General features: G+C 33.2%; 1 protein-coding gene across 2 annotated transcripts in view; it reads left to right on the plus strand.

Annotated features, from left to right (window-relative positions):
- Positions 1 to 998: 998 nt before the first annotated feature.
- LOC123708577 (protein qui-1) overlaps positions 999 to 24,951 on the plus strand; it is a 101,482-nt gene continuing 77,529 nt past the window's right edge. For both annotated transcript variants that reach the window (XM_045659353.1, XM_045659354.1), the window contains exon 1: positions 999 to 1,171. The gene's annotated coding sequence lies outside the window, so the exon portion shown is untranslated. The remainder of the gene's footprint in view (positions 1,172 to 24,951) is intronic.

Genomic DNA, 24,951 nt, shown 5'->3' on the forward strand with positions numbered 1-24,951 from the left:
AAATAATTTTTTAGCAATTTTTAGCTTATTTATAGAACAATTTGTAAACGACCCGAAACACCTGATTAACATCGAGATGAAGTCTGATGTCCGCCACCCTTGAGCACACCGCCAGAAGGCTCACAAGTGCGTTGCCGGACTTTTAAGAATCGTTACGCTCAAAAGAGCGAAACCTCAAGAAAACTTGAAGGACCTTTTTCTTTACTTTGATTTTTTATATAGAAGTATAATAAAAAATAAGATAGAAGTACAATAATATAATCTGAAAATAATATAAATAAAAAGCTTGGAGTTTTCATCCTTATTCAATTCAGTGTTAGGTATAACTATAATTTATAAATGAAATCTTTTTATCAGCTCTCATAAAAATTTTGCACGTTCATATTCCACAGGCTTAACTCCAGGCAAAGCACTTCATTTGGTATTCATTAGAATTACTTCCATCAATAGATAAGCATCTTAAGAAGACAATGCGCATTATTATTTGCGCAGCATAACGGGGTCCGTTTAGGTAGTTCTATTTTTGTATATGTTAATTGATACATAGTTAATTCAATACTATAATCGTTAATAATAAACAGCTAGATGGAATTGTATATCGGAATTATACAAATAAAAATATAACAAAACAAAAGAACATCAAATATTCATATAAATGTATGATTTTGGTAAAAACAAATGATGTAATTGATTTATGTTTTTAAAGCCAATAATTCGTAGGCCTTCAAATAAAATTACAAGCCGTTTATGGTTATAATATATATATTAAATATCGTTGTGTTATATAAAATTATAGCGTTTTCCTGATAAGATACAATTCTGAATCATCATTATCTTATCACAAACACGTGAAGATACTTTTCAGAAATCGATCTACTTTCCTCAATTCCGGAAACGGATATGCGAGTCGGAATGTCTCCTGTAGTCTGTGCTAGGGCGGGCGGCTCGAAGCCTGTATCGCCCCGCACCTTACCGCAGTCTACCTTTGGCCTTCTTAGTGGGCGGTACTGTGCGTCAGTTAGAGCGTATACCGCGAAACTAGAATACACAAAGCATGAATTGAAATCGTTGCTAAATAATTGTTCTGTTTCGTAGTTTAAAATTCATCTCAGTGTCTGTGACCCAGTTCCCAGTGATATTTGTGTTGTGCTTTATTCTTTCAACTGTTTAGGTAAGTTTATTTAACACATTATCCAATTATTGCTCATTAAACTGGATTATTAATTAATATTAGTATCTTCCTTTGATGTTATGCAGATAGAGTTTTGTATCACTTTCGGAATGTGAACATTATATTAATCAAGGTTTTTCGTCGGAAAAAAGTAGGAATAATAAACATGATCCAAATATTTTTAACTCATCTACTTGTGGAATGTTTGTCAGATGGTGAAATATTTTATTATTTTTATATTTGATGGCCCAATTTTGTTTTGTTTCAAAAGAGTCATTTGTAAAATTGTTCTATTTAGAACGATTTTACTTGAATATCAACTCGATGTATAGTCATAAGAGTTTTATAGAACTAGTTTTGTTTTCAGTTTTCGCTATGAAGTAAGTAATGTATTTCTATTTATTGGTCTTGAATTATTTTCAAACATATTTTAAGTGAGTAGTACAGGATAAGTATTCGTTAAATTCAAATTTTGTGTCACCGTTATACCGTTTAGTATTTCTTCCCTTCATTCTTTGATACACCCAAATATCCAAGATTGTTAAGGGCGTGAAAATATTAATTGTATTAAGTCTCTGCTAGTCTGTGTTATTTATGGTAAATTAAAGGATAGTAGAAAAAAATCTTACAAAGCTCAATTACTCCCGTATTATTTATAAGAGTCTTTCGAATTCTTTGCGATTTTAACGGATTCAATAGTGCTTATCCGGATCTGGATATATTCGGTTGTGGGCTGATCTGTTTTAGAGTTAGGTGTTAGGTCCCTAACTCGAACCTAATTCGCTGTTTTGCAGTTTTTTTTGTATTATATATTTTAATTATTTTTTTTTGAAATACTTATGTTTACTTTAATTGTCATACATTTTAGATGAAAGATAATATAAAATATGCTGTAGATTAAGTACCATTTATGATGAGGTAATCATTAATAAATAAATATAAATAAGAATAATTTTATTATATATTTGATTGTCAGTTTAAATTTCAACGACATAATAGACTTTTTAAACAATAACACTATCGTAGAAATAAATAATGGTTCTAGTTTGATAAGCGTTATCTAGTGAAATAATCCTTTACTAAAATTTATCGGAAAATTGGTGAAAAACGATGTCAACTTTTAAAGTGGGCACGTGTGCCGAATTCTCTTGTAATCCCTTATACATATTTCATGAAGTAAATATATGGGTCAGATGAAGATAGCTTACAGCAGTCCCGAGGGTTGGGCACTCTTATACTTTGCACTGATTATACCCGCATTATGCGATTGTTTCAGCAACAGTGGTTAAAGTTGTGACTCTCAAACCTGAGGTCGTGTGTTCAGTGTAACAACAAGAAGTGAAATAATGTTATAATATTTTGTATTGCACAAAGAAAACGTTTCCGCCAGTTGCTTTTGATTTAATTATGTTATTTTTTTTAATTTCTTTTAATAAATAAATAAAGAATTTGTCCTAAATGGCTGAATTGCATTGACCATGAAATATCAATAGTCTTGGTTAAGAGCAACGATATTTTATGCAACAACGATTCTTAGGACCGATATTTGGTCCTCTCCTCATCACAAAACATGTTTTTCACTCGATTTTATACACTAATACGAGTCTATATAGAAATGTTTTCACATTTAATTAACAAAGCCGTAGTTATAACCATTGATATTTTAATATAGAATACTAAATAAGCTGATTTTTAACAAGAAACCATTGATAAATAATGTTATTAAAAAAATCGACCATTCATGACGTATCCCAAATTGAATCAGGATTGTGTTTTATCTTATCGCCTGCAACACTCCAGTAAGTTTTAATATAATTAGATAAAATTCACAATTAGTAATACTTTATAAAATTCCAAATAGGAGTTCGGCTATTGTTTTCTATTTGACTTTAAAACATTACTCAGTTTAATGTATATTTATAGTTAGAGGACTGATAATAAGCTTGTCTATTTTCAATTTATACTATATACTTAGTGAAGCTAATTTTTAATGGTTCTATATAATGTAATATGTAATAAATTTGCGTGTTGTTCCCACGAGAATGTAAGTCCGTGCTCCTGTATAACCATGACTTCTGCTGGTAGAGGACAAATCATCGTTTTAAATTTATTTTATTAATTAAGATGTCATGTGGAACATGGTGTAATGGTTGCAGCTCTTTCCAAACATTGTGTAAGACAAAAACTAAGCGATTAAAAAGAGTGGCGGAGAATTTATTGCCAGTTCTTCTCTTCTGTTCATAAGTGTACATTGTTTTACCCAATTGATGATTTTGAATTTTAACAAATAAAAATTACCGACCTCGCCTTTGAAACTGTATCTTTATAAAAAAATTGTTTCTTTGCGAGGAACAAGTTCATTCTGATTGACTATAAAAATCAAATTCAGTTATATTAAACTATAATGTTATTATAATAACAACTGCTAAGATTTATAATTGTTGTCAAAACTTTTGATGAGGGTGATCCCAAATATTTTTTATCGGCCGATCGTCACATTTAATTCATTTTTGAGATTTACTCGGGTTACGTTAGACACATTTTTATTTTAATATATACTTTTTGTTAATTATAATTGATAATAGTTACGTCCACTATTTAGAATTTTATAGTAAGTGTTTAGGCAAAGTATTAGCTAATATCAGTCTAACCTCTCTTTGTTCCAAAACTAATAGAATTTCTCCAAATTCTTACGGCTGATAATATTATGTGCCTTTCTTCCTGGTAAGATATTGTAACGAGGTATGTAATCAGGACTTATTATTCTAGTATAAGATTGTGTGTCGACGGCCACCGAACCGTTCCTTGTGGTACATACCTGGTGCTACATACACTCACTCAGATAGGGACAAGTTTATTTTAATGTTTTGAATAGAAATCGCTGTAATCAATATAACACATGGTAACAGATAACAGACGCTCTTAACGCGATGACTAAATTTTTTTACAAATCTCCCTAATACCCATTATCGCTAAGGAGTATAAACAGAAACCAAATCCCTTGCCTTAGTCATATGGGTCATTTCACGTGAAGGGGACAAAGGCTGTAGAGATTGTTTTTATTCGGGATACTCATAACTCTAGTGGATATGAACGCAAATTTTTTATGACGTTTATTTTCCAAGTATGAATATAAAATAAATATCAATGGTACTACGACCTTTTTTATGACTAGGCCTCAGATTTATGTATCTGTTTTATGATAATTTGTTAATCTAATAGGCGGGTAGATCAGCCTTCTGTGCCTGACGCACGCCGTGGACTTTTTGGGTCTAAGGCAAGCCGGTTTCCTCAAGATCTTTTCCTTCACCGTCCGAGCGAATGTTAAATGCGCACATATAACGAAAGTCCATTGCTGGGTGCACAGCTAGGTGCGAACCTATGACCTCCGGGATAAAATTCGCACGCTGAAGCCACAAGGACACAAACACTGCTCATATAAAACATAATGCAAATTGAAATTCCTTTTTTTTTGGAAATATATATGTTTTTTTTCAAATATAACGCTTTTTCCCTTTTTGACTAGAAAATAAAGATTGAAAAACCGGAAGTAAAAACTTCAAATGAGTTTTTCAAAAGCTTCGACCAATTCTTTTATTCCAATAAATTGCTTAAAGTATATTTTAAGTAAAACCCTTATTAAAATGCAATGTCAAACTAGAGCACAAAAACTATCTAGTCTAACTAAACACAATATAAGGCAGTCTTATTGATATATCGATAGTGATAAGATCGTCATAATGTACCAATATAAGTTATATAAGAATAATTCAGTTAATAAACCTTGATTCACTTTTCCTTGATTCCTCGGCGTTGCGTATAGATGTCTCGCTGCGCTTTACCATGGAGTGTCTTTCGAAGTTATTCGTACGAATACCTGAAGCTGGGTTTCATCATCGGACGTCAAGGTAGAATACAAAATACCATCCGTATCACCTCGACGTCCGTCGTTTCACAACTGAGCGTTTCTTAAGGTAGTTGCCGCGCACTATGAGGAACCAGCTGCCCACTGAAATATTTTTGAACCAATTCGACTTGGGTCAAGAAAAGAGTGTACCAATTTTTAACAGGCAACGAACTTGTGAGCCCTCTGTCAATGTGAGTGTCCAAAGCAGCTGTATCACTTAACATCAGATCAGCCTCCTGTCTGTTTGTCTCCTATGACATAAAAAAAATAAGGATTGAGCTGAATATTCTCAGTACTAGTTCGGGATATGACGCCAACCTACAAAATAGTAGTAGTCTTTTCATATATTCATGAAAATGTATATAGACCATAACTCTAGTACTAAACTTCGCGGAATCCTATAGAAATTATATTTGAATACCTTTTACTAGTTTAATGGGCCATTAGTTGGAATTAGCTGTTGTTTGGATATTTTAAGTATTAATTACCTATTTTCCTCATTAAGACTTTAATAATTAGCCAAAGAGCCGCTTTTGAGTAGTGAATTTATTATGATTTGAAAATTCTTGTACAAAAGAAAGATATTGCCTTGAAACTGTCTTGCTAAATACTTAATTTTCTCGCATCAATTGTATTTTTATCTACTTGACCTTAATAGGTGTGAGTTTTGTTTAAATATATCAGGTACTAGGGCGCTCTTATGTAAGTAATTACGCCCACAACGTGGATAAATAATTGATCACTGGTTAACAAGTAGGTAGCGATCGTATTGCTGTTATTATTGTGTCTTCCATTTATATTTTTATTGTTGTGTATTCAATAATTTTAGTGTATTAAACACCTTACCGATTAATGCCTCACAACTTTAAAACAGTGCTTATATATGTTTAGCTAATAAAACAAATTGAATTGAAAGGGTATACTTTTTTATTAATGTATAATTTTCGTCATGTTTCATTTCAAATTATTTTACAATTAAGTTTACTTTGATTATTTATTAATCTAATGAGTATATGTAAGAAGGATGTCTAAGATATTTTCGTTGTGAAATTTCGTTGGTTGAGGCTATTAATTTATTTATTTATTATTATTAATACGATTTTATTGTTAAAAACATTTTTAACATACTTCATAGGTTGAGAAGGACTCAGTTAAGAATAATTTAAATAACTCAGTATGACTAGATCCCGTGACTCTTAACCCTAACGTCGTAGGTCCTAAACCCAGCTGTCCACCAAAGGAACCATCCAACCACCAACTTTTTGTCAATGATTATGTCAGACACAGAAGGCCTACTTGACTAATAAAAAATTCATCACAAATCCAACAATCCAACAAGGGCCAAAGTTTGATTTGTAATTTAGCCATTTATCTTCGTATTCGATACCCTTATAGCCAAGCTACTTTGTGTAATATTATCGGCTCTCATTATAAGCAGTTTGTTCCAATCAAAGAGGTCTATGTTAATAACTTCATTCGCATTGTAATTAATTAAATTCCATTTAGTTATTCAAATTAAATAAGACTCAATTATGGCTGACAGCGTTAATGGAAATAATGGAATCCCAATATCAAATATATTAGTTTTAAAATAAATCAGTGGCACTACAATATTTTAGTTATGGGCCTCAGATTGCTGTCTGTTTCATGATTATTTGTCAATCTTATTGGCAAATAGGTGATCAGCCTCCATTGCCTGACACACGCCGTTGACTTTTTAGCTGTAAGGCAACCTCATGATGGTTTTCATCACCGTTCGAGCGAATGTTAAATGAGTACATAGAAAGAAAGTCCATTGGTGCTGGGGATCGCATTACGACCTTAGGAATGAGAGTTACACGTTCAAGCCACTAGGCTGACACTGCTCGTAAATATATTAGTTACTGACACAATTTCTGATAAATAATGAATTTCCTATGTTCAACGATAATATTAACAAAACATTCAGATATACTTGTACAGGCACTCTTTGGGTCGCTAAATCATATCATCATACGACGTTTTCATTCCTGTGCTTCTAATGGTGTATTATTTGGCAGACGACAACTCTTCGACTTCATCAGTCAACCTCGTTGGCGAACGTCCCCGCGATCTTTTGCCTTCGTTATAATCATGTTGTAATCATGATGAGCTTCTCTAGGTTCCCGTCACACGCATTGTGTCACCAAAGCACAGACTGATATTGTCGGCATCGTTTTTTGATTATGAAGTACATACTCCCGTATATCAAAAACATTTATCATACTTTTCGGTTAATCCCGTTTGCGAATCTTATTCCCTCACTTTATTTTAATTACTGTATGATATTGTTATTAATTCGATACGAAACGTCACTATCATGTAAGCCTCCTGCGTCCAATAAAAAACTTAAATTCAATTATTTTTACTGCAAAAGTTTCGTTACATACATTGTCAAAAATGATTTTATTCGAGTCGAAATAGAAGCTTGTAAATTGTAGCGGTCATGCTCCCGAATGCTCGAATTTTTGATGCTAAACAAAATCATTCAACCTGCTTGAATTCAGCAGCATTCAAATTAATCGAACAGTGCTATGTAACTGTAAATATGTGAGCATCATGTATCTACATAAAAAAATAGTTATCTGCTGCATTGTTTTTTTGTTTTTGCGGCTATTTTATTTTAGTATAGTAGATTTGTTCTAGGTACATGGTCTTCTCATATCAATGAATACAAAATATTTTAAAAACTATTTTAAAAGAGTACGGATGGAGTTTTAAATGGCTTTTCTGTAATAAATGATTTAACTTTTGACTTTAAAAGTTTATGAAAACTTTCCTGTATATATATAACAATTTAACTTACGATATATATAGATAAAGTAATAAATAATAAGTGAAAATGATTTTTATACTCTAAATTTATTTCGAATATGTATGAACTACAGAACTAGACTAGTGTTGGCCTAGTGGCTTCAGCGTGCGACTCTCATTGCTGAGGTCGTTGGTTCGATCTTCATCTGTGAACCAATGGACTTTCTTTCTATGCATTTAACATTCGATCGAACGGTGAAGGAAGACATCGTGAGAAAATCGGCTTGCCTTAAACCCAAAAATTCATCAGGCACAAGTCTGGACAAATCTGAGGCCCACACCTAAAAAGGTTGTAGCGACATTAATTTTTTATATAAGAACTACAACTTTAAATCGAAATCTTTCATAAAATACATGTTTTTATTCATAAAAATCATTCCCTTGTGTGTTGACAACAGTCCCCTGTCACGATTTTGAATAAAATCGTCGATAACGAGGACAAAAATAGGTGGGCTTTTCGATTTTATTATTAACATTCTCAACATTTAATAAAATTTCTTTAGGACAGTGATGTATGGGCGAGTTTCCAAATTGCAGAGAAACGCCAAATTATAATCCACTAAATAATATTATGCTTAGCAATAACCTATAAAGTATATGACATTAGTATATTAAGTATTACGATATAACAGCGTTTAAACGGTTTAAACTTTAAAAATGTAATTGAATAATAAGAATTTACAAAATTAGTTAGTAGGGCGTATTAGTTTACAATATTGCTAAACAGATTCTAGTCCTTACAAAAAATCTAGGGCGGACATTAATAGATTTCCTCTAGTGCAAAACTCTGTTAGGATGGAGGGACGAGTGAGGCTTTAATAAATGATGAGGTGGAATGAAGCGAGACATCAATTATGTACCGGGACAGAGGCGGGCGGGAGACTGTTTTAGCTTGCGCTCAGTAGTACTCAGTAAAATCAATAGATTTCTTTAACTTCTAAGCGGCTTATTAACCTTTAAAAAATATATCAATGAATACATTTTGTATCGGTCTTAATTAGCCATAAACGGTACGAATTATTTAAAAAGCTTTTGTTTGAAATTTGATTAAGATATTGTTTTGTATTTGCCAAAAAGTTGGCGTTGCAGTTGCTTATATTTCGCAGAATGACTTAATTGACTTAAATTCCTATATCTCCCACGTGGGGCAGAGAGAATCCAGCGTAGAAAATCAGCCTGATTGGTCCTGGGCAGCTGTGTTAATTTTACTCCACGTCATTCCAGTTTCCTTCGACTCTGCAATGATGCGTTTAATAACTTATATTATTAATATTACACTAAAATGATCTGATTTAGATAAAATATGAAGTCGAACGTAATAATACAAATCAATATTTTTTTGCCATAAAGAGGCCACACATAATTAACAATAATTCTTTTACGTTGTGTATATGTAGTATTAATAATTAATCTTAATAATTGTAAATTAAGTTGAACTCTGCATTTTTAAATATTCGACTTTGACATCTTATTAAAAACTGGTTAAGTGTTTAATATTGTGTCGAGGCATTTATTCACTATTAGGAATGTGATTTTCATGTTATCGTGCGTGAATATTAAGGGTTTTCCCAGAGAAAGTAGGACGAAAAAAAGCTTTTCTATATTAAGCATACAAAGTGTAACGATAAGTGTTGAGACTTATAATTGAAATTTTTACAAAGCGGAAGTGAGAAGCTAATTAACCCGTACTTTCCAAGAACCCTGCGATCGCAAAAGGCTTCTAGAATGGGTTGAGTGGGCTTATTTAACAAGCCAAACCATGTTTAATGGACAATTGTTGTCTAATGCCACAGTTTTGTACCTTTATATTTAACAAAAGACTTTGTTAGTTAACTTATACGATCATATTAGGAGCTGGCTTCCGTGGCGGAATTAAACAGTTGCCCTGATTTGTTTTTATTAAGAACGCGAGATAAGGTTGATTAAAAATTCAAATTTAAAATCAACTTTTGTACGCGTAAACAAGATTATGGTAACTAACTTTCGGAAAGGGACAGTGTGCTTTGTTTGCAACTTACGTAAAATTTAATTCTCTATAAAAGTAATTAAAGTTATTTGTTACCAGCGTTGGCTTAGTGACACGCACTTTAAAACCTTATGTCACGTTTTCGAAAACCGGCCCTGTAATTTATGGAAAGGAATTATGCTCATGCAATGGTAGAAACTGTGATAAGTACAATCTGTTGCGTCTAATACATACTACATACTCTCATCATACATATCCTCTATATCATTTTTTTTACTGAGACTTAAAAAAAATTATAAACGGAAAAAGATTAAAGAGTGTGCATGAGATGCGTCACTGCTGGACGGTCAGTATACCATTCAAGTCATTCTACTATATGATGTATGATGGATTATTATACTAGGTGTAGGTAGGGTAGGTTCTGGATAGGAGTTAAAGCTGTAAGTTCCGTTTCAACGGGGGGGGGGGGGGGTATTTTGAAACGCATCTTCATCTTCTTTTTGTTTTAATCTGTTACAGAAAAATAAACAGATCAAGCATGTCTTTTGAGGTTTTAGGTTGACTACTACAATAATTTTATTAAGTAATAAACAATATAAAGATATTCAATTAAAATTTCAACAAATTCCTTATGGTTTAATACGTCGTTAATCATGCGTTAAGGAGCGCTGGCAGTATTATTCAACTTTATTCATTAAAAGTCCTGAAGTTTGTACATCGAGGCACTTAAAACGTTGTAATTGAAGCGAGCTTTGCAAATTTTTTAATTACATTTAGTGATTTATGCGCTTACAGCACAAACTGAGGGTCTAATAATAAAATCTTGACAGTATAATATTTACTTACAACACACAAATATACTGTATTTACAGTATTCTTAACATATATATTAATAATTAAAAATATATAAATAGAAGATTAAAACAAATTTAAAATATTAGGTCCCTCTGGCGCTGTACGTTTAATACTGGCAGCATTTCCTCACTGTATTGCGATACTTACTCGTTGATTGAATACCAGCTCTTGAGGTCACTGGTACCAGGCACCAGGCACTACCTTAAATCTTTAATTAGCGCTTCTGCACATGAATCTCGCGGTCCAAGAGTCTCTACGCCAAAGAAAACAAAATAAAAGTTGGGGGACTGACTATATTTTATATCTTATATTTGAGCCGTTCATTATTTTCTGCCTGCTCTGGGCCCGCGCCAGCTTTTATGCGGGGGAAATTATTAATCTATATATTGAAAAACTAATTATACTGACGGAATCCAATTTCAGTGATTGAAAATATAACAAATCGGAAGGGAACAAGATAATATTCGTAATTAGTTGAACTGAGATTTGTAATTTTGAGGTTAGGTTGGTCTAAAATTCGTTATAGAAAGGTACAAAAACATACATCACAACATATATGATCCTGTTCTTTGATGATGTTACATCATATACTATGAGATTAAGAGTCATACATTGGTTGGAACTTTATATAAAGGTTTTGAGTTGAAAGAACTCGTTAATTAGAGGTACTCTTATGGACAGTTCAAGGGGATTGTGAAAAATTTGTTAAATCACGGAAGTCTGTGGTAGCCACGGAAGTATTGAGGTGCGTTATATGAACTGTATATGACAATTTAATGATGATTTCTCATATTTTTTTCACTCCTTATATGGTTATAGATTAAAGCCGAACAGTTGTTATCTGAATTCTACTATTGAACGAGATCCACACAGTCTTCTTTAATTACACCTCGTTACAGACCTTAAAGATTTAAAACTCCATTTTGTTTTATATTGTGTTCACCAAATGCCTTGAAATGAAAAAGTCTTTTATTTACTGCCTGAAGTTTAATAAGAAAAATATCACAAAAGGACAGTAGAAACCCTCGAAGTAGGTATAATATAAGAACGTAAGCAAACCGAGAACTTTTGCTTAATATCCGCCCGTACTTTTGCGTTTGCATTGCCATTGAATAACTTTTCAATATCATATTGAGCCTACCCAATATGGTTTTACAATATTATTCAGTATATACATAAATGCGTCATCGCCTTATATTAATATATTATATAAGCATTAGCGGCATCAGAGTGTGCCCGATCAATGGACATTCTGTCTGTGATGTGCACATAACATCAACATTCGTCCGAACGGTGGACCAAAACGTCGTGAGGAAACTGGCTTACCTTACACCCAAGTCGACGGCGTGTCAGGCACAGGAGGTTGATCACTTACTTGCTTTTTAGATTGACAAATTATAATCATGAAACACATACAGAAATCCTAGGCCCCACAAAAAGTGTAGCGCCACGTGTTTTTTTTCTGTTTGTAAGGAATGAATACATAAATATTGTCTATATCAATTTCTAACAACACGATTTTTATATATTTTAAGTCTCCTAACAGAAGCTAATTACTGCTAAAAAATAAAGTGAAATTCTACTGAAATGTTAAAATATTGGTATTTTAAGCCCAAAACTAAATGTTTCCATTACCCTACGAGTACACGATTTATTATAGTTTTATTAATAATTATAGTATATATAATTTATTATAGTCTTAACTATGAATATTGATTTCCATTTGGTATAATTAACTAAAAATGCTTTATGATATACAACATTCTTTGTTTGTTTTTCTAGCGCGTAAATAAATAGTTTTGTTGGTATGTCGACATGGAAACAGGCGACACATAACTGGCCATGTGAAAAACATGGATTTTCTAGAATAATGCCACAAACAATTAGCGCACACAACCGCCACAAATAATAATAATAAATAAGTCATGAATACTTAATATGGTGGTTAGGTATTCTTAAATTTTCTAATGTTCTGCGCAATTTTCTTATTTTTTTATTTCATAACAACCTTCTGTTAAACCTGTTTGTTATGACCAGTCATAACAAACACAAAAAAATAATTAGCGAAATCAGTCCAGCCGTTCACGCGTGATGCCGTGACCAAGGGAAATAGGGATATATATATATAAATATGTATATCTGTGAAACACGAACAATCCTATTCCTGCGTCTGTAGGAGAAAGGTTAGGGAGTTTTATTTTGAAACGTTTACCATAGACGTCAGCAGTTAAGTCCATAAATATCCGACTATTTATAAGTTCTAACAGCTGTCTTACTTATTGTAAAGTACTCTACAGGGTTCAGGGTTTGATTCGTGGCAAAACCGTACCTATTTGCAAGGCATGAAGCTGCTCGCTCGTTCCGTTGAAACGCTGGCTCGTCAGCAGCAGCGTTCCCAGTACAGACAAATATACACTTAGTTATGCATTTCTGTAACAGTTTATTTGTAAGACATTCCAGCTACGCACGTTCTCGACGTTTCACATCACAAATCTGTAGCTCTCAATAGCGATAGGTATTGCAATGCTTTTTGTACCAGGGTTGCGACAAGACTTTGTTTGAACCTGCTTAAAACAATAGCCTTTTTTTTAAGTCAGGAAATGCTTTTACGCTGCGGTATTTTACTCCAGAAGGGTTTATGTGGGGCTCAAACTTAATATTTACAAGCCTACCCACTTAAACCTGACGGATGCCTTCAGCTCGCCAACAATCAATAGGCTATGCCAAGAATTAAAGTATTACTATCTTAAAGTATTTTTAAAATAGTTTCAAAAATACAAAAGAAATAAATTCAACATTTTCTAACGGGATATCATGGCGAGATGGTAGCGCAGCTTTAAATTAGGATCCTGAGTGATTCTCGGAAGAAAGGAATTTCTATTCAAGTTTATACTTTGAATCCAGTCACCGTGATATCAGAAAATAATGAATCTTATTCACAAAGTTATACTCGGTTTAAAATTGGATTTTTTTATTTTACATTGGATTTCTGTATGTGAACTGTGAATTCACCCTGTGAACAAATACTGAAGTCGACAGTGTCGTAGACACTGTACAATGTACGCTCTTTTCTTGAAGGAAGAATTATGTCGTAAATAATAATTAATATTTATAAATATAGCAGTGGTAATACAGTAGTTAGAGAAACTAGTCTAATTTCTCTTCTCTAGAAGAAGCGTTACTCTTCTGGTTAGTGTTTAAGCGACTACCTGAAATTAAAACTGTATCAGGTCTTTGTATTTTCGGATATCATAAGAAAACTGGCGTGTTCTTGAGGAAAAAAATCAATGGTTTGTGTCCAGCACAGCGGCTAATCACCTACTTACAAAGAATAAAGATTGAAAAAAATTAAAAACAACACTGAATATTGAAAGAAAACTAAATAATATATATAATAACTAAATAATTATAAGTTTATAATAATACAAATAGATTTAAACCGGTTAAATTTTTTTTATCTTTCAATGTGTAAAAGCTATGTTAACCAAAGACAATACTAAACACTGAAAATGGTTTTTTAATCATACAAAGTGACGATCGGATATAAATAAAATAACAGACAAAAATGAAGATATATGACAGGTCTTGCTCACGTATTCATACTTACGAGGATTCTCGTACAAATTTTCTATGAGTACTGATTTACGCTTGCTTTATCAACGTGCAAATACGATTCAAGGCTCTTCGTTTATCTCTTTGTGTTCAAATATTACGTATAGTCGTGTCGAAAGATGTTTTCCTATACATTTCTACGAGGAAAAACATCCTATTGTTTGTACTGTCGGCACAGGTACGCTTTCAAATTATGTTAACGATGTCATAGATTAGTAGAATAATTTAAATAAGAATAAAATATATTATAATAATAATAATGAAATTATATTATTAAGTTAAACAGTTGTAAAGTAAAGCAACACACACACACAACTCGCCAACCCTCCGGCATTGAGGGTTCATGGGTGTTTAGGTATTCATACATCAAATGAGCCTCCTGCCCTTTGACCTCATTAAAAAATTAAATAAAAATTCATTAATTCCTTACTTCATAAATGTCAGTAAGAAAATTGGAGGTTCTAAATTGACATATAATATAAAACAAAAGGTCTGACAAGATACTCTCCGCCGCTTTAGTCGCCTAGTTTTTGACAGTGTAATTGTAAGGAACCACATTGCATCATGCCCCACATGACATTGAAACAATGAATCATAAGAGTATGGAACTCAAAGCATCAGGAGGCATGGTGAAACAGGACCACTTACATTATAGTCAGAGTATCACGTATTCGATCAAGGTTAAAACTACTGGTATTGATTTCTTCTCAACTGGTAATTATTAATAATAATACATACACAAATTTAAGCATAATCAGCCACCACAAGTAGCACTCTATACTTCTCCTCTAAGAGCACCGATTCAACTTAGGGTGCAAGAAAAGAGTGTATATTATTAAAAGGCCGACAACTGGGAGTAGCGAGTCCTCTGGAAATGTGATTGTATGGGCGGTAGTATCCCTTAACATCCCTTTTATGTTACATAAAAATAGAGATTTTCTTTATAATCTATTACGTTCATTTAGCATTTACTCATTAAAATGTAAATAAAAATAAAATATGTTTATTATGGAATATAAGATACATGTATCACTTATTTCACGTCATTAAATTTGTATCGGTAGATATCCCTACTCAAAGGCAAAGAAGACCGAGGCCGAGAGAAAAATTCGGATTAAAAAACTCTCGGTACTCTTTTAAAATAGAAAATCATCAAACAACACTTATTTGAAAACAAATATCGCAAACTAATTAGAAGCAGCCTGCCTAGCACTAGTCCCAGGCCCTTGTATCAACTAGATTATCGGTACTTCTTTAGGATTTGTTTACATTATATTTGTTTACAAGTTTTAGATTTTGCTTATCTTGTATTTAACGCATACAAGATAAGCAACCTGGACATTGGATAATACGAGCAAATAAAGCCTATGGAGAATGGATGGTTAAACGTAGACTTTTTATCTTTTTGTACGCTTAATTTATTTATAATTGGAGTAATAATAATAATAACAATGTTGATGGCGCCACGGAAAGCACATTCCTTTCTCTCACAGTGCCTCATAATTTGATTCAGGTTTCTCTGAGGATAATATTTATCTGTGGTAGAAAATAAACTTTATAATGAAATTTTTGAAAATAGTTCCAGTCAAAAACTGGACACGTTCATACTTAAACGCATTGTTATAATGTAAATGTGTATTCTGGCGTTCAATTTCATAGTACCTAATGACGCTTATTCATATGCAAAAATATGTGAAATATCACGCTTCATCAATGAATCCATAAAATAATTTGTGTAATTTTCTATCCAATCTAACAATTGTTCAACATTGCTAGGCTAACAATGGGTGTGGTAAGCCCTTGGTAGAAATATAACATGAATGAAATGCCAACAATTCAACGCAATTTTTGAGAATATTCCTACACGATGATCTTATTAATTCTGCTCTCTGGACCGTTGTGGAGCGTACTTGTGTGCTCGAGTAGGCGCGGGATTTTGTCACAGATAATGTAAACAGCTAACCAACTCCAGGCAATGCGGTCTGCCTATGTGATCTATACATATAATAACGACGTCATAAACAGCATAAAAATTTAGCTAGTGTAATTTATACGGCTTTTGGCGCGTTACGGAAAAATGTGACGCGTAACGGAATAATGTGACGCGTAACCGAAATCTCTAAAATGCTTACTGTTTACGTGGTCTATGTGAAAAACTCATTATTCTGACGTTAAAAATACAGTTAAATTTACATATTTAAAACGAGCTACTAACTCATTTCTAGCAGTTACATCTCTATGTAAATACGAAATATATAAAATAATAGTTTTAAAAGTTAAAAGTCCTAAAAAATCTCCTCCATCGTGATGAGTAAAACAAACTAGCATTCACATACAAAGTCAATACTATAGAGCAAGAAACGGAGTCGGTTAAAAATCTTAGTGGAACTGTGGTAAGGTCCTTTCCTCGTGGATATGGAGACAGTATTGTTACGTCCTTAATGTCACGGCTATGATTGTGCTTAAGCACTTCCAAGATATTCTTAAGAATATCTTGGAAATATATATAGAAAAAAATTAGTGGCCCAAAACCTTCTATAGGTCTGGCCCTCAGATTTCTGTATCTGTATCATGACCATTTGTTAATCTAATAGTCAATTAGGTGATCAACCTTCTGTGCCTGATACACGCCATCTTTTGTGTGTCTAAGGCAAGCAAGATTCCTCAGGATGTTTTCCCTCACCGTTCGAGCGAATGTTAAATGGGCACATAGAAAGAACATCCATTGGTGCACAGCCGGGGATTGAACCTACGACCTTAGGGATGTGAGTCACACGCTGAAGCCACTAAGCCAACACGGCTCTAAGAATATCTTTGAAAGAAGGAATATACAATAATTTAGGTGCTTCATTATTATTTATTTAAAAAAAAACAAGATTTTCCATCTATGATACTAATATAATAATTTCAATATTTTCACTATCAAAAGAAAAATAATCGCCGTGTTAAACAGCTGCTATTTTAATCTGTGGTGTTCTAAAGTCGCTTAAACGCTACAAGCCTTGACATCTAAAGCGCTTTCATCTTTCTGCTTCATTATAATTCGAAAAAATGTTCCAGATTTGTGTCATTATCTCGAGTTTAACCTAATGAAATTTCATTTAATATTTTGATTATGCAAGTGGATTATGTGAATTTATTAATTAATTATTATTGTATGTAAACATTGACATATTTTAAATAGTTGGATTCGATTTAACTAAAACTTTAAATTACTATAATAAAGCGTTGTTCACAGATTGACCGACCCGAATTTTATATCAAAAATTATGCAGGTGTTTTGCTTAAATTTATTTTTCTTATCTAGCAGGAAGTGGCACAGTGGTGTTTTGTTTTCTCTATATTATATCTTACTCTAAGAGAATCTTATCTACACTAATATTATACAGATAATAGTTTGATTATATTTGCATTGATTATGCTCCAAATGTATTTTACCATACGTAATATATATATATATTAGGTCCTTACATATGAAATTGGCATTTTGTCGTACTGGCCACTTTGACCTCAAATACCTCCTCTTTGGTTAGGAATTTTAAATTGAAATATGTACAGCTATTTATTCATGTATTTGTGATGACCGTCATTCATTTGTTTTTTTCTTCTGTTTGCGTCACTCATTTTACAAAATGGAAAACTTAAAGTATCGCTTTATTTACGGAAACGACTCGAAGGGTGAATGATGTGTATGGCGGTCATGTTGCAAAAGAAAACACAGTTCGTTTTTGGTTCCAACGTTTTCGTTCTGGAAATTTCGACCTGCAGAACAAGCCCCGTGCACGGCCTGAGACCCAAGTTGATATTTTTTTTTTTTATAAAATAAACGGTGTTAGTGATAAAACTGTTTTAATTCACTTGAAGCAAATTGGGAAGATTAAAAAGCTTGAAAGGCTCACGAATTGACTGAAGCAAACCGGCAAACGCACGTCGACTGCTGCGTTACATTACTGAACCGGCACAATAATGAAGGTATTTTAAACCGAATCATTACCTGTGATGAAAAATGGATTCTTTACGATAATCGGAAGCGCTCAGCGCAATGGTTGTATCCTGGCCAGCCAGCCAAATCCTGCCCCAAGCGAAAATTAACCCCAAAAAAGTTACTTGTAAGCGTTTGGTGGACTAGTGCCGGTATTGTTCATTGCAGTTTTCTCAAATCTGGCCAGACTATTACGGCTGATGTCTATTATCAGCAATTGCAAACCATGATGGAAAATCTAGCGGCTAAACAACCTAGGCTGGTCAATCGCTCCACGCCACTGCTACTTCACGACAACGCTAGACCACACACTGCACAACAGACGGCTTCCAAATTAGAAGAGCTTCAATTGGAATGTCTAAGACATCCTCCGTACTCCCCGGACCTTGCTCCAACAGTTTACCATTTTTTTCGAAATTTGGATAACTTCTTGCAAGGAAAAACATTTAATGGGATGTTTTGGATGGAACCCCAACAGATGGGGCAGTCCAAATCGCCTTCACAGATTTTATTGATTCCCGTCCGACTATTTTTTTTTTAGTAAAGGGATCAATGAACTACCTATGAGATGGCAAAAGTGCATAGAAAAGAATGGTTCATACTTTGATTAATTAAATATATTATATTTAAAAATATTTGACTTTTTGTTCCTCCCATACAAAACGCCAATTTCATATGTAAGGACCTAATATAATGCTATAGTTATTATCGTTATGTTTAATATATTGTAGATTCGTGTTAGACTTTTATCACAATAAAAGTTGTCATATATATCCTTCCACTGTATTACGCTTCTTTACGCATTCACTTGGTGCCTTCCCTTTGTGGATAATCAGGCGTGACTGAGCAGATCTTACTTCGAAGTGTGATGCTTACATAAAGCATTACCTAGCTGATTTAATATCCTTTTATGTCCTCGTTTATTTCATAACATATACGAACAGGCTTTCAGAAACCTTGGGTTCATATATCATTGTTGTTAGTGTACATATGTTACGCTTAGTCAGAAACACTTGGAGTGTAACGCTATGGTCTAGGCCCCATATGAAGCTAAATAGTCTCACGGCAGATCGAGTATAATACTAGGTATTATCTATTATCTAGCCATAAATACAGAAACAAAATAACAAAAAAATATTCAATTATAATTAATATATTAATATTGTTTGTTTAATACATAAATATAAAACAATTTAAAATATAATAAAGCTTATTCGAAGTAGTCTCCATTGGCTGCAATACAGTCCTTTATTTGTTTACATGGGAAAATTCTTCACTGCCAATAGTAAAGATTGTGTTAGGGATTCCAAACTATCATGGCGTTGAAGAAGCCTTACTATCTAAAACTGACCATAAATCATAGGCCAGGTAAAGATCGGGACTAGACGACGGCGAGTCTTCAGCTCTGATGAAGTCCGAGACGTTCGTTTCCAACGAAGACTGCGTAGATCGATCTTTATGATCCAGCGCTAAGTCTTGCTGGAAGGACCATTCTTGGTTATAGAACATGGTGTTGTTAAGTAGCATCACTACCTTCTCAATAATTGTATCTTAATACACTTGTGCCGATGTTTTGTTACTTTTGATACTCCACAGAGTAGATAGCATAGCATATTGCAATACTTTAAGCAAACAATTGTTGATTGAATACTGTATATGTAAAAAAACGTGATTTGTAAACACACAACGTGTGGGGTAGATTCAAAATAAATGTTACGGATCGATATAGAAAGTTAAAAGATACAGTAAACACTCAGTCGTTGTACATTTGTGGTAATTAAGCAAGCAAGCAAGCAAAATATTTTAAACGTTCGAACGCGCGACCCAGAGTTAGACGCGCGACGCACAAGACTAATACTTTTAATTTTTTATAAATTTAAAGTAGACAGTTTTAACAAGTTCTGAGTTTAGAAGCAAAAGTTTAGTCTCTGCAATGTTTATAAAACATGTTATGAGATTTACCGTTTCCTTCACTCAGTTTGTATATCTGACCTAATTTCGGAGACCGTTCTATATTTGTTCCATATATTTTTAGAGCCGGAATTTTGGAAGTTTTTTATAAATCCTTATCCGTAGTATATATAAGAGGTAATCGAAACTGAAGCTTATTTTGAGGCTAAACACAAATCGTACTATAAAAATGGTATCAAGCAATTGTATGACCCCTATAATTGTTATAGCTCTCGAAGGCTAAACTATACCTATTGTTTCGAGATTCTTGGCATCTCCATCCCACCAACTCAGCCACCATCTACCAGAATTCTCGCATTAATATGGATAATAATTTAGCCACTTATAAAAAGTACTGCTAATTGGACATTAAAACTTATAATAATTTAAATTTAAACATTTGACACAGTACCTATGATACTGGTTTGAATTCTGATACTTACGTCAGAGGCGATACTGTCAACACATAGTTGATATCAATCAACATAAACAAACGACTGACAGTAGACCGCTGATGTTGGACATACAATTCATTAGAGTCATAGTCATACGTCGATATGTCAGTTATTGACAGATTTTCTGTACATTTGGTTTACGAAAACATGACCATATATTGAGTTACAGTCCACTTAATGTACAACTTTTGGAAAATAATATTATTCTATAAATGATAATCTGCGTGAAACATTATAATTAATATTTATTGATAACGAAGTAATATATTTTAATAACGAGATATTTTATCACTACAAATAATACAAGAATTAACTGATTGATATGACACATAATCAAAAAACCTCTATGTAAAATTCCTAACAAGATAAATTTGCACGTCATTATGGGTGGCAGAATATGCGAACTTTCTATTGTACCACCATAACATTTTTAAACCAAATTCTTGTAAATAAAATATTATTATTATTACAAATACGCATATAGGCCTTAAGCTTTTATACAACAAATTCGACTTCAGTTCGTGCGAAGATAAATCTTAGAAGTGATGAAAATAAATGTATAAAGTATGGCCGTCTGTTTTTTTCAGCCATCAACAAATATTGTTTAGTTGGGAATCGATCTTAGTACCAATAATTATATATAAAAAAATCTATTTCGAAAAGTACTGATACTACCTGCAGCTGAGTTTCATCATCGGACGTTGAGGTGGAATACGAAATTCCACCCCAAATATTTATTTTTATAAACGTCAAATCTAGTCTTCCATACATTCTTAGTAGTATTAGTATAATAATAATTATTTATAGCAATAATATGGTACAAAAATGTGTAAGGTTCTGCCACACACAATGACGCGCAAATTTGTCTTTAAAGAAGTTTTACATTTTACTATTAAGTTATTAAATTTGTATCAAGTACAGTGTTTCATGCAAATAATAATTTTTTTCCAAGTCGATTTTTGAAGACTCTAGTCGGAAGATCTTTTAATTATTTTGGTAAATTATTGTAAACTTTAATTGCCATACAAAAGGTATTTTTCCTAAACAGTTCCTGATAGATTTTTGTCACAGCCAATTTCTCCCCATGTCTACTTCTTACTTCGACTTCTTAATTCGACATAAAAATATGAATGTTTCTGTGCACGAATAAGGACATTTCTAAAATTTAAATACATCGAAGTGATTAAATTTTGAGGTTTTTAAATTCTACCTACTATACTAAGGTATAGAGAGAATTTTTTTTTGATCAGGATTCGAACCGATAACCAAACACTTTACACATCTCTGTCTCATTTAAAATGTAACTGAACAAAAATGTATAGAAGCTTATATAGTATAGTGAGTGATGGCTTTCGTCAGCGGAACTTATCCGCAGTTAAGTGCTCTTAAGCTCGAAAGGACAAAAAATGTGCCATTAAGGAGGTCAAAAGCTCAGACATTTCTTACTTACTGAGTGTCTTAAGGATTTATACTTTAACACGAAAAAAGGAGTGAAACATTTTCATTTTACTTCCTAATTGAAAGAAGTATTTTTATTACAAAACAAGTATTTTCCTCACGTTACTTAACAAATAAATAAAACCAATGGCGATACAACATTTAAAAGCTTTAAAGGCCGTCAAAGCGAGTATTCTCTCAATGTGAGCCTCCTGCCCGTTTAACTCCTGTTACATTAAAAAAAACCTTTTTAGCGTTGGCCGTCAGATTTCTGTTTTTATGATATTAGATATGATATTTATTTCATGATAATTTGTCAATCTAATAGGCAAGTAGGTCATTAGCCTTCTGTGCCTGACACACGCTGACTTTTCAAGCCAAGCCGGCGTCATCACGATGTTTTCCCTTACCGTTAAATCGAGTCTTAAATACGCACATATAAAGTTCATTGCTGTCGGTATAATTTAACAATCATTGGTGTCTACAGTCGGGGATCGAGCCTTCGACCTCAAGGATGAGAATCGCACGCTGAAGCCACTAAACCAACACTGCTCTAACTGCGCTAACAAATAAATAGACGTGTCAAAACATTACTAATTTAAGGCATAGGGTACAGTTATAGTCGTTAACATTGAAAAACAAAAAAAGGGTCGATGATCGCGTTTGAAATAATTTTAATTTTAAATTTAAATTAAATTAAATTTTGAATATGTCTGGGAATATAATGTTTAAGTAGCCATTTTGTGTCCGAATTTTACCGGAACATATAATATCTAACGGGATCTCCAAGATACATTTCCGGAAGGTATCAACGAATGATCGTCCAATGATATACAATTTTTTTGTCTACTTGACTAATGCTTTTATAAAACACGTTATAGACAAGTAAGTAAAGTAACTTGTTAGTGCTGGTTACATGTGTTGTTATTATCTTTAAAATAATCATTAACTGTTATCAACGGTGCTATAAAAACGGGGAGTGAAACTTCATAACGGGCTAGGTGTGTAAGATAAGAACCTATCTTAGTTTAGAGTTTGCTTATCTTGCCGAAGGCGCGCACAAATTATTTGAAGAGGTCAATTAGGTATGAGGGTGTGCAACTATTTAATCAATTACCATCTAAAATTCACAGTATTAGCACGTTTAACAAATTCAAAAGGGCATTAAAAATACATATCAGAGTGAATCTATTAGACTGAAATTTGTACGTATGTCTCGAACGTATATACATAATGTTTCTCATGTAAATAAAATATAATTGTGTCATGTGAAATAAAGTTCTTTAAACATCTTGGACATGAAATTAAAATATATATTTCACATTCATGTAAGTTAATGAAGTTTCACTTTTTCCTTCAATACAAAACGCATTTACGTTCAAACAGTTAGTTTACGATAGCATCCAATCTCTTTCGGTTCAGGTATTATTTGGAGAATGAGCATTATAAACGGCGCTGTATCTATTTCAGTTTTTATTGACGCTACATTCGTTCCCGTGATTCATAACACAGGTTTGTTTTGGGAGAGGACACCGACAGTGAGTTCGGCGTTAATAATCTTTTTGTGCTGAACTATTGCGACGTAAAACGTTATGAATAATTCTACAATTGTTTTTTATTTTTCCACGGCGACTTTTACTCAAAATTTGTCATTTTCGTCAGCAATCAGGACAAGATGTGTTACATCTGACGTATTTTAGTTTAAACTAAACTAACTCACAGTAGACCCTAATTTTTCTGACATTCTTTAAAAAGTTCTTAAAATCTTACCATTAATAGTAAAAGTATTACTTTTGAGATATCTAAAGTTCTAATAATCAATAACTTTTCTTTGCACCTGGATTCGATTCCATTTGATTTCATTACTTATTCATGGACTTCTTTAGAGTTTTGCTCTTAAAATTAACCTTTATTTCACTACAGACGGCTTTAAACTTCGAGGTAATGTAAAAAAGTTTGTTTAGTCGTGAAGTTTTTATAGTTATATTAAGATTTCATCTTTATTTTTCTACCACATTTCTACTTACTTAGTCTGCGAGTTAGCCACTTTCTACAATAATGTATCATCGTTATTATCTGATCTCCGATGCGGACATTCAGGACGTATAGCTGAAGTTGTCAGTCCGCAGTCAGTGATACTTCCAGCGCTTCCGGTCGGAATTGTTGGCTTCAGCCGTATGTGGGCCGACCGGAGGTCTCGAACCACTAGGCCAGCGTAGTTATGCCTTATTTACATGCCCGAACTTGACCCATGCGCTTAAGATGCGTCAGCCAACGTAGTCATATGTCCTTGTTTCCTCCCATAATTTTAATCTTCTATTTCGGCATTATTTTGGAGTCTCTTTCCGCCCTCGTTGTCGGTTCCAAGATTTTACGCAACTTCTTGTGCTCTGTTCCTGCTTCTCATTCATGGTTTGGTTAGGTTAGGTTAGCGTTTAAGCTCCACAGCCGTACAGTAAACCTTGACGTTATAGTTGTGATGAAATTGATCTGACGCTCCAGTGGATAACCTAGAGAGCTCCTGTGGATGACTGAACCACAGCTCTTCCGTTAGGCATGTTTGAAGTAAAAAGACTATAAATTGTTTTCATTCAAGTCAGTGCAAGTGGAATTTAGCGCCGTAATCAATTCAATGTTGATTTGGACCCTGGTATTCAGGGGCACGTATTCGGTACGAACACTGAATGAATAATCCCATTAGTGCATTCAAAACGGTTCTGTCGCTTACTGAAATACAAATTTCCACCGTCACCATTCTATTGAAACAACGAAACGGATGCGAAG

Source organism: Pieris brassicae, chromosome 4, assembly GCF_905147105.1.
Source record: "Pieris brassicae chromosome 4, ilPieBrab1.1, whole genome shotgun sequence".
NCBI classification, from domain to species: Eukaryota; Metazoa; Arthropoda; class Insecta; order Lepidoptera; family Pieridae; genus Pieris; species Pieris brassicae.